This window comes from Cherax quadricarinatus, chromosome 12, assembly GCF_038502225.1.
Source record: "Cherax quadricarinatus isolate ZL_2023a chromosome 12, ASM3850222v1, whole genome shotgun sequence".
In the NCBI taxonomy this organism is placed as follows: domain Eukaryota; kingdom Metazoa; phylum Arthropoda; class Malacostraca; order Decapoda; family Parastacidae; genus Cherax; species Cherax quadricarinatus.
This window is the reverse complement of record NC_091303.1, coordinates 22,406,005-22,417,596: the sequence shown is the minus strand read 5'-3', so window position 1 is coordinate 22,417,596 and position 11,592 is coordinate 22,406,005.

Genomic DNA, 11,592 nt, shown 5'->3' with positions numbered 1-11,592 from the left:
AGAAAGGAGATTGAGAAAATAATCACGGAAATAGGTGAAGAGATGGACGAGATTGTAAATTTTCAGAGAATAGGGGGGTACTCGAAGGGGAGAAACCGACCAATCAAGCTGATTCTCAGGACGGAAACAGTGCGGAACAGGATCCTCCAAGAGAAACCACGATTGAAATACTCGGAAGAGTACAAGACGGTGTTCCTAGACAGAGACAGAACGAAATCAGAACGACAGCAGCTGAGGGAGAGGACAAAAAAGCGAAAGGAGCTAGGAAAAGAGACAAGGATGGAACCAGCAGAGGTCAGTCAGAGCAGAACAGAACAGCAAGGGCAAGCACACACACAACTATTCTCAGAACCATACAACCTATCACACCATCCCAACACACACTACAGTCCATACCCACAGCCTCCACCCAACACCGAGCTATAGAATCCCACAGTATGCCACCAGGTCTCCCACCCTCACAGGCCCCCCAAACCACAGTGTTGGCAAGGAAACTGAAGGTATGGTACACAAACGCTGATGGAATAACAAATAAGTGGGAGGAGTGGCATGAAAGAGTCAAAGAAGCATCACCGGACATCATAGCTCTCACAGAAACCAAGCTTACAGGTATGATAACAGATGCCATCTTTCCAACGGGATACCAAATCCTGAGGAAAGACAGAGGGAACAGGGGGGGGGTGGAGGAGTGGCATTGCTGATCAAAAATCGCTGGAATTTTGATGAGCTGGAGAGAGGAGACAGTGGAGAAGAAAGTGATTACATAGCGGGAACGCTTCACCCTGGAGGTCCCAAGGTGGTAATAGCAGTGATGTATAACCCACCGCAGAACAGCAGGAGGCCAAGGCAAGAGTACGACGAGAGCAATAGAGCGATGGTTGACACACTGGCTAGAGTGGCTAGAAGAGCTCATGCATGCAGGGCAAAGCTCCTGATCATGGGTGACTTTAACCACAAGGAGATCGATTGGGAGAACTTGGACCCACATGGGGGCCAAGATACATGGAGGGCTAAGATGATGGAGGTGGTACTGGAAAACTTCATGTACCAACACGTAAGGGACACTACAAGAGAGAGAGGAGAGGATGAACCAGCAAGGCTGGACTTAGTATTCACCTTCAGTAGTGCAGATATCGAGGACATCACATATGAAAGACCCCTTGGGGCCAGTGACCATGTGGTTTTAAGCTTCGAATACACAGTAGAGCTACAAGTGGAGGGAGAAGCAGGAAGGCCAGGACGAATGAAGCCAAACTACAAGAAAGGGGACTACATAGGAATGAGGAACTTCCTGAACGGGGTTCAGTGGGACAGAGAACTGGCAGGGAAGCCAGTTAATGAGATGATGGAATATGTAGCAACAAAATGCAAGGAGGCTGAGGAGAGGTTTGTACCCAAGGGTAACAGGAATAATGAAAAAGCTAGGATGAGCCCATGGTTTACCCAAAGGTGCAGGGAGGCAAAAACCAAGTGTGCAAGGGAATGGAAGAAATATAGAAGGCAAAGGACTCAGGAGAATAAGGAGAGCAGTCGTAGAGCCAGAAACGAATATGCACAGATAAGAAGGGAGGCCCAAAGACAATATGAAAATGACGTAGCAGCGAAAGCCAAATCTGACCCGAAACTGTTGTACAGCCACATCAGGAGGAAAACAACAGTCAAGGACCAGGTAATCAGGCTAAGGAAGGAAGGAGGAGAGACAACAAGAAATGACCGTGAAGTATGTGAGGAACTCAACAAGAGATTCAAAGAAGTGTTCACAGAGGAGACAGAAGGGGCTCCAGAAAGACGGAGAGGTGGGGCACACCACCATGTGCTGGACACAGTGCACACAACCGAGGAAGAAGTGAAGAGGCTTCTGAGTGAGCTAGATACCTCAAAGGCAATGGGGCCAGATAACATCTCCCCATGGGTATTGAGAGAGGGAGCAGAGACACTATGTGTACCCCTAACAACAATATTCAATACATCTATCGAAACAGGGAGATTGCCTGATGCATGGAAGACAGCAAATGTAGTCCCAATCTTTAAAAAAGGAGACAGACATGAAGCATTAAACTACAGACCAGTGTCACTGACATGTATAGTATGCAAAATCATGGAGAAGATTATCAGGAGAAGAGTGGTGGAACACCTAGAAAGGAACGATCTCATCAACAGCAGCCAACATGGTTTCAGGGACGGGAAATCCTGTGTCACAAACCTACTGGAGTTCTATGACATGGTGACAGCAGTAAGACAAGAGAGAGAGGGGTGGGTGGATTGCATTTTCTTGGACTGCAAGAAGGCGTTTGACACAGTTCCACACAAGAGATTGGTACAAAAACTGGAGGACCAAGCAGGGATAACAGGGAAGGCACTACAATGGATCAGGGAATACTTGACAGGAAGACAGCAGCGAGTCATGGTACGTGGCGAGGTGTCAGAGTGGGCACCTGTGACCAGCGGGGTCCCACAGGGGTCAGTCCTAGGACCAGTGCTGTTTCTGGTATTTGTGAACGACATGACGGAAGGAATAGACTCTGAGGTGTCCCTGTTTGCAGATGACGTGAAGTTGATGAGAAGAATTCACTCGATCGAAGACCAGGCAGAACTACAAAGGGATCTGGACAGGCTGCAGACCTGGTCCAGCAATTGGCTCCTGGAGTTCAATCCCACCAAGTGCAAAGTCATGAAGAATGGGAAAGGGCAAAGAAGACCGCAGACGGAGTACAGTCTAGGGGGCCAGAGACTACAAACCTCACTCAAGGAAAAAGATCTTGGGGTGAGTATAACACCAGGCACATCTCCTGAAGCGCACATCAACCAAATAACTGCTGCAGCATATGGGCGCCTAGCAAACCTCAGAACAGCATTCCGACATCTTAATAAGGAATCATTCAGGACCCTGTACACCGTGTACGTTAGGCCCATATTGGAGTATGCGGCACCAGTTTGGAACCCACACCTAGCCAAGCACGTAAAGAAACTAGAGAAAGTGCAAAGGTTTGCAACAAGACTAGTCCCAGAGCTAAGAGGTATGTCCTACGAGGAGAGTTTAAGGGAAATCAACCTGACGACACTGGAGGACAGGAGAGATAGGGGGGACATGATAACGACATACAAAATACTGAGAGGAATTGACAAGGTGGACAAAGACAGGATGTTCCAGAGATTGGACACAGTAACAAGGGGACACAGTTGGAAGCTGAAGACACAGATGAATTACAGGGATGTTAGGAAGTACTTCTTCAGCCACAGAGTAGTCAATAAGTGGAATAGTTTGGGAAGTGATGTAGTGGAGGCAGGATCCATACATAGCTTTAAGCAGAGGTATGATAAAGCTCACGGCTCAGGGAGAGTGACCTAGTAGCGATCAGTGAAGAGGCGGGGCTAGGAGCTCGGACTCGACCCCCGACACCTCAACTAGGTGAGTACAACTAGGTGAGTACACACACACACACACACAAAACAAAAAAAAAAAAACAAAAAAACTATGACATTCATCAACTATCATCAATGACCACTCATTTTTATAAACATTCACACAAAAAATCACAATCACCAACTCCATACAATATCTAATACACTCCTCTCACTACCACCTACACATACCAGCACAGATAGGGATACCTCCCATGACATCACACTCCATCCTGCGTTTACTTGGCGATCAGCGATGTCACACCCCACTTTTACTTCATTTAACTTAACGAGAGGAAGTTACTTGTTTCAACCTGTTATATCTCCAATATCTAAGATCACCACAATCAAGACGTTTACCAAATTCTATAACCCCTCCACTAAGATCACACATTTTTGTACACATTCTCTTAAAACATCATCATAACGATGATCACTAAAACTGTCTATACTTTTACTAAGATCACATAACGTTTTATCTTCTCTAACTCACCCACCAATTTACATTCTCATTCACACTTACACATTTCATTAACCGAAATTACATATCATCCACCAAACTCCTCCCTCATTCTCCAGACTTTACAACATTAGCACAAAAAAAAACTAACTCATACACTTATGACATGAGACATTACCATAACTGGCCCGGTGGCCTGGTGGCTAAAGCTCCCGCTTCACACACGGAGGGCCCGGGTTCGATTCCCGGAGGGTGGAAACATTTCGACACGTTTCCTTACACCTGTTGTCCTGTTCACCTAGCAGCAAATAGGTACCTGGGTGTTAGTCGACTGGTGTGGGTCGCATCCTGGGGGACAAGATTGAGGACCCCAATGGAAATAAGTTAGACAGTCCTCGATGACGCACTGACTTTCTTGGGTTATCCTGGGTGGCTAACCCTCCGGGGTTAAAAATCCGAACGAAATCTTATCTTATCTTAACTAACACACTGACTAACTTTGAACCAATTCTGAACATCACCAAAACACCACTGATCATCTTCAAAAAATACTCTGCACATCATTTGAACACCTTCAAAAAACACCATCAAACACCTCCGAATACTCCCAAAACACTACTGATTACTACCAAATCGCCACTGAATACTACCAAAACACCGTCAAAATCACCAGAATCTAAGTTTAGCATCACCAGCTAACATCCATTTATAAAAATTCCCTCAAATCACTATAACCAAGAACTCCCTCCCCATGGGCGCAAAAAAAAAAAGAAAAACTTGATCACAAACCTAATACGCAAACACTTAGTATATGATCACCATCAACTGAAAACATATCTTGCACACACATAAATCTAAGACAACCACCAACAACAATCACCCATGTTCACTTACCTCAAAAATCACTAATATCACAGAAAACTCTCATTTTTTATAAACATTCACACAAAAAATCATATTTGACAATATCTAAGCGCACTCACCTCACTACCACCAACACACGATGTCACACCTCACAGGACCGGCGAGGTCACCTCCAGTGACGTCACACTCCCATCTGTGTTTACTTGGTGGTTAGTAACATCACACCCAACCCACCTCGTTTCAACCTGTTGTACCCTACATATCTAAGAACACTATAACCAAGACGATTACCAGATTTTATGACCCCACCACTAATATCACAGAAATCACTCATTTTTATAATTATTCACACAAAAATCACGATCACCAATTCCATATCATGTTTACCATCATCTATCAACACTCATCACCAAGATCACCAAAAATCTAAGATCATGTATCTCAAAACTACTATGATCACTGAAAACACTTATTTTTTAAACATTCGCACAAAAATAAGACATACACAAAAATACCACGACACTTCCACCAACATCTACAACATAAAATGAGCATTATAACATATCACCATCACAAAAAAAAAAAAAATAATACACAGACACCCACAACTTATACATTTCAATCACAAATTTAAGACATGAGACATACACACCAAATCTAAGTCATTCACCTCCAACTAAGACATACACATCTTAACTAAGACATACACCAAAACCTATACTTGACATATTGCGATATGAATATTCATACCGCATTTATCATTTCTCACCTATGTTGCATATCACATTCCTCATCCACATCATCCCTAAAACATCCTTCCTTATTCATCTGTATATCTCTGAGTTAAAATGTGTATGTCTTAGTTGGAGGTGAATGACTTAGATTTGGTGTGTATGTCTCATGTCTTAAATTTGCGATTGAAATGTATAAGTTGTGGGTGTCTGTGTATTATTATTTTTTTTTTTGTGATGGTGATATGTTATAGTGCTCATGTTATGTTATAGATGTTGGTGGAAGTGTCGTGGTATTTTTGTGTATATCTTATTTTTGTGCGAATGTTTAAAAAATAAGTGTTTTCAGTGATCATAGTAGTTTTGAGATGCATGATCTTAGATTTTTGGTGATCTTGGTGATGAGTGTTGATAGATGATGGTAAACATGATATGGAATTGGTGATCGTGATTTTTGTGTGAATAATTATAAAAATGAGTGATTTCTGTGATATTAGTGGTGGGGTCATAAAATCTGGTAATCGTCTTGGTTATAGTGTTCTTAGATAATGTAGGGTACAACAGGTTGAAACGAGGTGGGTTGGGTGTGATGTTACTAACCACCAAGTAAACACAGATGGGAGTGTGACGTCACTGGAGGTGACCTCGCTGGTCCTGTGAGGTGTGACATCGTGTGTTGGTGGTAGTGAGGTGAGTGCCCTTAGATATTGTCAAATATGATTTTTTGTGTGAATGTTTATAAAAAATGAGAGTTTTCTGTGATATTAGTGATTTTTGAGGTAAATGAACATGGGTGATTGTTGTTGGTGGTTGTCTTAGATTTATGTGTGTACAAGATATGTTTTCAGTTGATGGTGATCATATACTAAGTGTTTGCGTATCAGGTTTGTGTCCAAGTTTTTCTTTTTTTTTTTTGCGCCCATGGGGAGGGAGTTCTTGGTTATAGTGATTTGAGGGAATTTCTATAAAATGGATGTTAGCTGGTGATGCTAAACTTAGATTCTGGTGATTTTGACAGTGTTTTGGTAGTATTCAGTGGTGATTTGGTAGTAATCAGTAGTGTTTTGGGAGTATTCGGAGGTGTTTGATGGTGTTTTGTGAAGGTGTTCAAATGATGTGCAGAGTATTTTTTGAAGATGATCAGTGGTGTTTTGGTGATGTTCAGAGTTGGTTCAAAGTTAGTCAGTGTGTTAGTTATGGTAATGTCTCATGTCATTAGTGTATGAGTTAGTTTTTTTTTGTGCTAATGTTGTAAAGTCTGGAGAATGAGGGAGGAGTTTGGTGGATGAGATGTAATTTCGGTTAAAGAAATATGTAAGTGTAAATGAGAATGTAAATTGGTGGGTGAGTTAGAGAAGATAAAATGTTATGTGATCTTAGTAAAATTATAGATAGTTTTAGTGATCTTCGTTATGATGATGTTTTAAGAGAATGTGTACAAAAATGTGTGATCTTAGTGGAGGGGTTATAGAATTTGGTAAACGTCTTGATTGTGGTGATCTTAGATATTGGAGATATAACAGGTTGAAACAAGTAACTTCTTCTCGTTAAGTTAAATGAAGTAAAAGTGGGGTGTGACGTCGCTGATCGCCAAGTAAACGCAGGATAGAGTGTGATGTCATGGGAGGTATCCCTATCTGTGCTGGTATGTGTAGGTGGTAGTGAGAGGAGTGTATTAGCTATTGAAATAGAGTTGGTGATTGTGATTTTTTGTGTGAATGTTTTTAAAAATGAGTGTTTTCTGCGATCTTAGTGGTTTTGAGGCGAGTGGTCATTGATGATAGTTGATGGATGTCATAGTTTTTTTTTTTTTTTTATTGTGTGTGTGTGTGTGTGTGTGTACATGTTATGTTTTCAGTTGGTGGTGATCCTGTTGTGTTTTCGGTGTTGTTTGGAAATGTTTAAAGGTGTTTTTTTGTGAGTATTCAAATGATTTATGAGTGTTTTTTTGCGCTCATGTTATATAATAGTCTGAGGTGAGTGGGATCGTCTTGGTTATAGTGATTTAAGGGGATTTCTATAAAATGGGTGTTAGTTGGTGGTGTTGATCTTAGTTTCCGGTGATTTTTAGTGTTGTTTGGGCAGTATTCGGTGCTGTTTTGGTAGTATTCAGTGGTGTTTTGGGAGTATTCAAAGGAGTTTGATGATGTTTTTGAATGTGTTCAAATGATGTTTTTGGAGTAATCAAAGGTAATTTATGTTGTTTTTGGTGTTGTACAAAGTAAAGTGTGGTGTGTGTGGGTGTGTTTGTGTTAGTTTTGGTAAAATGTCTCATGTCATAGGTGTATGAGTTAGTTTTTGTGATAATGTTGTAAAGTCTGGAGACTGAGGGAGTAGTATGGTGGATGAGTTGTAATTTCAGTTAATGAAATGTGTAAGTGTAGATAAATTAGAGATGATAAATCTTATTTGGGAGTATTCAAAATGATATTTTGGAAGTGCTTCAGTGATGTTTGGAAATGTTCAAAGGTGTTTATGTGAGTATTCAAATGATTTATGAGAGTATTCGAAGTAATCTTGGGGTTGTTCTGTAGTGAGATGATAAAGGTTGTGGATGAGAGAATATTTCTTAAGAGATGTTGAGAAAAGGTGGTCTCAAATGATGTATGAGAGTGTTTTGAAGGTGTTCAAATTAAAGTGAGGTGTGTGTGTGTGTGTGTGTGTGTGTGTGTGTGTGTGTGTGTGTGTGTGTGTGTGTGTGTGTGTGTGTGTGAGTGTGTGTGTGTGTGTGTGTGTGTGTGTGTGTGTGTGTGTGTGTGTGTGTGTGTGTGTGTGTGTGTGTGTGTGTGTGTTTTTGTGTGTGTGTGTGTGTGTGTGTGTTAGATGGTCACAGAGTTTTGTGAATATCTTGGATACAGTGATTTTAGTGGAATTGAGATGGGTGATGAGATGCACTTGTGGATGTGAAATGTAATTTTTGTGTGTGTTCAGAAGAGGTGTCTTGGGAGATGGGTGAGTGGATGTGAAGAAATGTGTGTGAGATGGAGAGGGGTATGGGGAGGGTTGTATTAGAAATTTAATGAAATGTGAGGGGATTTTACTGAAAATAAAGGTAATGTGTGAATATTTTAAAAAGAAATTATAGAATTGAAAAGTTATGATATATTGGAAAAGAATGGAGAGTGTTGAAACATGTCGCAGTAGTTGGGTAGTGAGATGATTAGATGTTGTGAGTATAATATCAATTTGTGTGGATACTAGGAGATGGGTATGGAGAGGATTTTATTAGAATTTTAGTAATGTAGGGAGGAATGTGTAATACATTTAAGATTCAGTAAAAAGAAGGGGAAAAATTTGTATCGAATAAATTGTGAATAAATTGGTAAGTGATGAGGGTTGTGGGTAATGTAGTCGAACTAGAGATACCAAAAAAAAAAAGTGGTTATAAGTTGTGGGTTGTTGATGTGACTTTTTCTGATGAAATTAGGTAAAACGAGAAAAATTGGGTTGTGGGTGTTGTGGGTTGTGGGTGTTGTTGTCGAAGTAGAGATACCGAAAAGACGTTATAAGTGTGTTGATGTTGTGGGTGATGTGGGTTGTGGGTTGTGGGTGTTGTGGGTTGTGGGTATTGTTGTCGAACTAGAGATACCCAAAAAGATGTTATAAGTGGGTTGTTGTTGTGGGTGTTGTGGGTTGTGAGTGTTGTGGGTTGTGGGTGTTGTGGGTTGTGAGTGATGTGGGTTGTGGGTGTTGTTGTCGAACTAGAGATGCTGAAAAGGTGGTTATAAGTTGTGGGTTGTTGTTGTGGGTGTTGTGGGGTGTGGGTGATGTGGGTTGTGGGTGTTGTGGGATGTGGGTGTTGTGGGTTGTGGGTGTTGTTGTCGAACTAGAGATACCGAAAAGATGTTATAAGTGGGTTGTTGTTGTGGGTGATGTGGGTTGTGGGTGTTGTGGGTTGTGGGTATTGTGGGTTGTGGGTGTTGTGGATTGTGGGTGCTGTGGGTTGTGGGTGTTGTGGGTTGTGGGTGTTGTTGTCGAACTAGAGTTGCTGAAAAGTGATTATAAGTTGTGGGTTGTTGTTGTGGGTGATGTGGGGTGTGGGTGATGTGAGTTGTGGGTGTTGTGGGATGTGGGTGTTGTGGGTTGTGGGTGTTGTTGTCGAACTAGAGATACCGAAAAGATGTTATAAGTGGGTTGTTGTTGTGGGTGATGTGGGTTGTGGGTGTTGTGGGTTGTGGGTGTTGTGGGTTGTGGGTGTTGTGGGTTGTGGGTGTTGTTGTCGAACTAGAGTTGCTGAAATGTGATTATAAGTTGTGGGTTGTTGTTGTGGGTGATGTGGGGTGTGGGTGATGTGGGATGTGGGTGTTGTGGGATGTGGGTGTTGTGGATTGTGGGTGTTGTTGTCGAACTAGAGATACCGAAAAAAGATGTTACAAGTGGGTTGTTGTTGTGGGTGATGTGGGTTGTGGGTGTTGTGGGTTGTGGGTGTTGTTGTCAAACTAGAGATGCTGAAAAGTGTTTATAAGTTGTGGGTTGTTGTGACTTTTTCTGATGAAATTAGTTAAAACGAGAAAAAAATTTGGGGTGTGGGTGATGTGGGTTGTGGGTGTTGTGGGATGTGGGTGTTGTGGGTTTTGGGTGTTGTTGTCGAACTAGAGATATCGAAAAAAGAGTTGATTCTGTTGTAAGTGTTCGTGTGTGTTTGGTTTGTGTTCATGTTTTTTTTGCGTTCATGTTATATCTTAGTTTGAGGAGAGTGTACTCATAGAAATTGGTAATCGTCTTGGTTATAGTGATTTGAGGGGATTTGTGTGAAAATGGGTGTTAGTCTGTTATGTTGATCTTAGTTTATGGTGATTTTGGTGGTGTTTTGACTGTACTCAGTGGTGTTTTAGTAGTATTCAGTGGAGTATTTGGGAGTACTCAAAATGATATTTTGGAAGTGTTTCAGTGTTGTTTGGAAATGTTCAAATGTATTTTTGTGAGTATTCAAATGATTTATGAGAGTGTTTTGAAGGTGTTCAAAGTAAAGTGAGGTATGTGTGCGTATTAACTTCGTAATATGTAAAATTGTGACTACTGAATTTATCGAAAAGTGGTTATAAGTTGTAAGTGTTGTGGTGACTTTTTCTGATGAAATAGTTAAAACGAGAAAAATGTCTAGACTTGTGTTGCATTTTGTAAAGAAATTGTTGATTGATGTGGGTATTAACGAAAAGAATGTGAAATTATTTGGGTTATCCTGGGTTAAGAGTGAAAAATGTGTAGGGGGAAGTCGACAAGATTCAGCCTGTGTGTGGGGGGTCATCACGTGACGTCACTGACATAGGGGGAAGTCGACAAGATTCAGCCTGTATGTGTGAGGTCATCACGTGACATCACTGACCGCCGAGTAAACACAGGTGGGGTGACGTCACACTTGTTTAGACCTGTAGTAAGAGAAAGTACCATGCTCCATAGGAGGAGTTCATTTGATTGCTTACCCCCAGAGTGGAGAATTCAAAAACTTGATCCAAGGAGATGGAGTCTTTGTATTATCGAGAAAAACTTGATCCAAGGAGATGGAGACTTGGTATTATTGATTTCGAGAAAAATTTGATCCGAGGAATTGGAGCAGGGAATTTGGGATGGGGATGGTGTGGGGGGAAAATCTTTGTATTAATAATATCGAGAAAAGCTTGATCCGAGGAGATGGAGTCTTGGTATTGTTGTTATCGAGAAAAACTTGATCCAATGAGATGGAGTCTTTGATTTCGAGAAAAACTTGATCCGAGGAATTGGAGTCTTTGTATTATCGAGAAAACCTTGATCCAAGGAGATCATAAGAAAATGAAATTCAAAAAAAAATTGAAAAAAATTGGGATGGGGGTGAAAGTGGGGCGGGGAACCTCAAAAATTTGATCCGAGGAGATGGAGAGCACAAGAAAATTAAATTAAAAAAAAAATTCGAAAAAAATCGGAAAAAAATTCGGGGAGCGGGGGTGATCCGGACGATGCTGCAGAAGGCACTGGCAGGTGCAAGGGCGGGCGTGTGGGCGGGGCGCCAGTCGGGCAGGCGTGGGTGGGGGTTGAGGGTGAGGTGGTCGAGGGTGGGGATCGTGGGTGGGGGTCGTGGGTGGGGTTCGTGGGTGGGGGTCGTGGTTGGGGTCATGGGTGGGGGTCGTGGGTGGGGTCGTGGGTGGGGGTCGTGGGTGG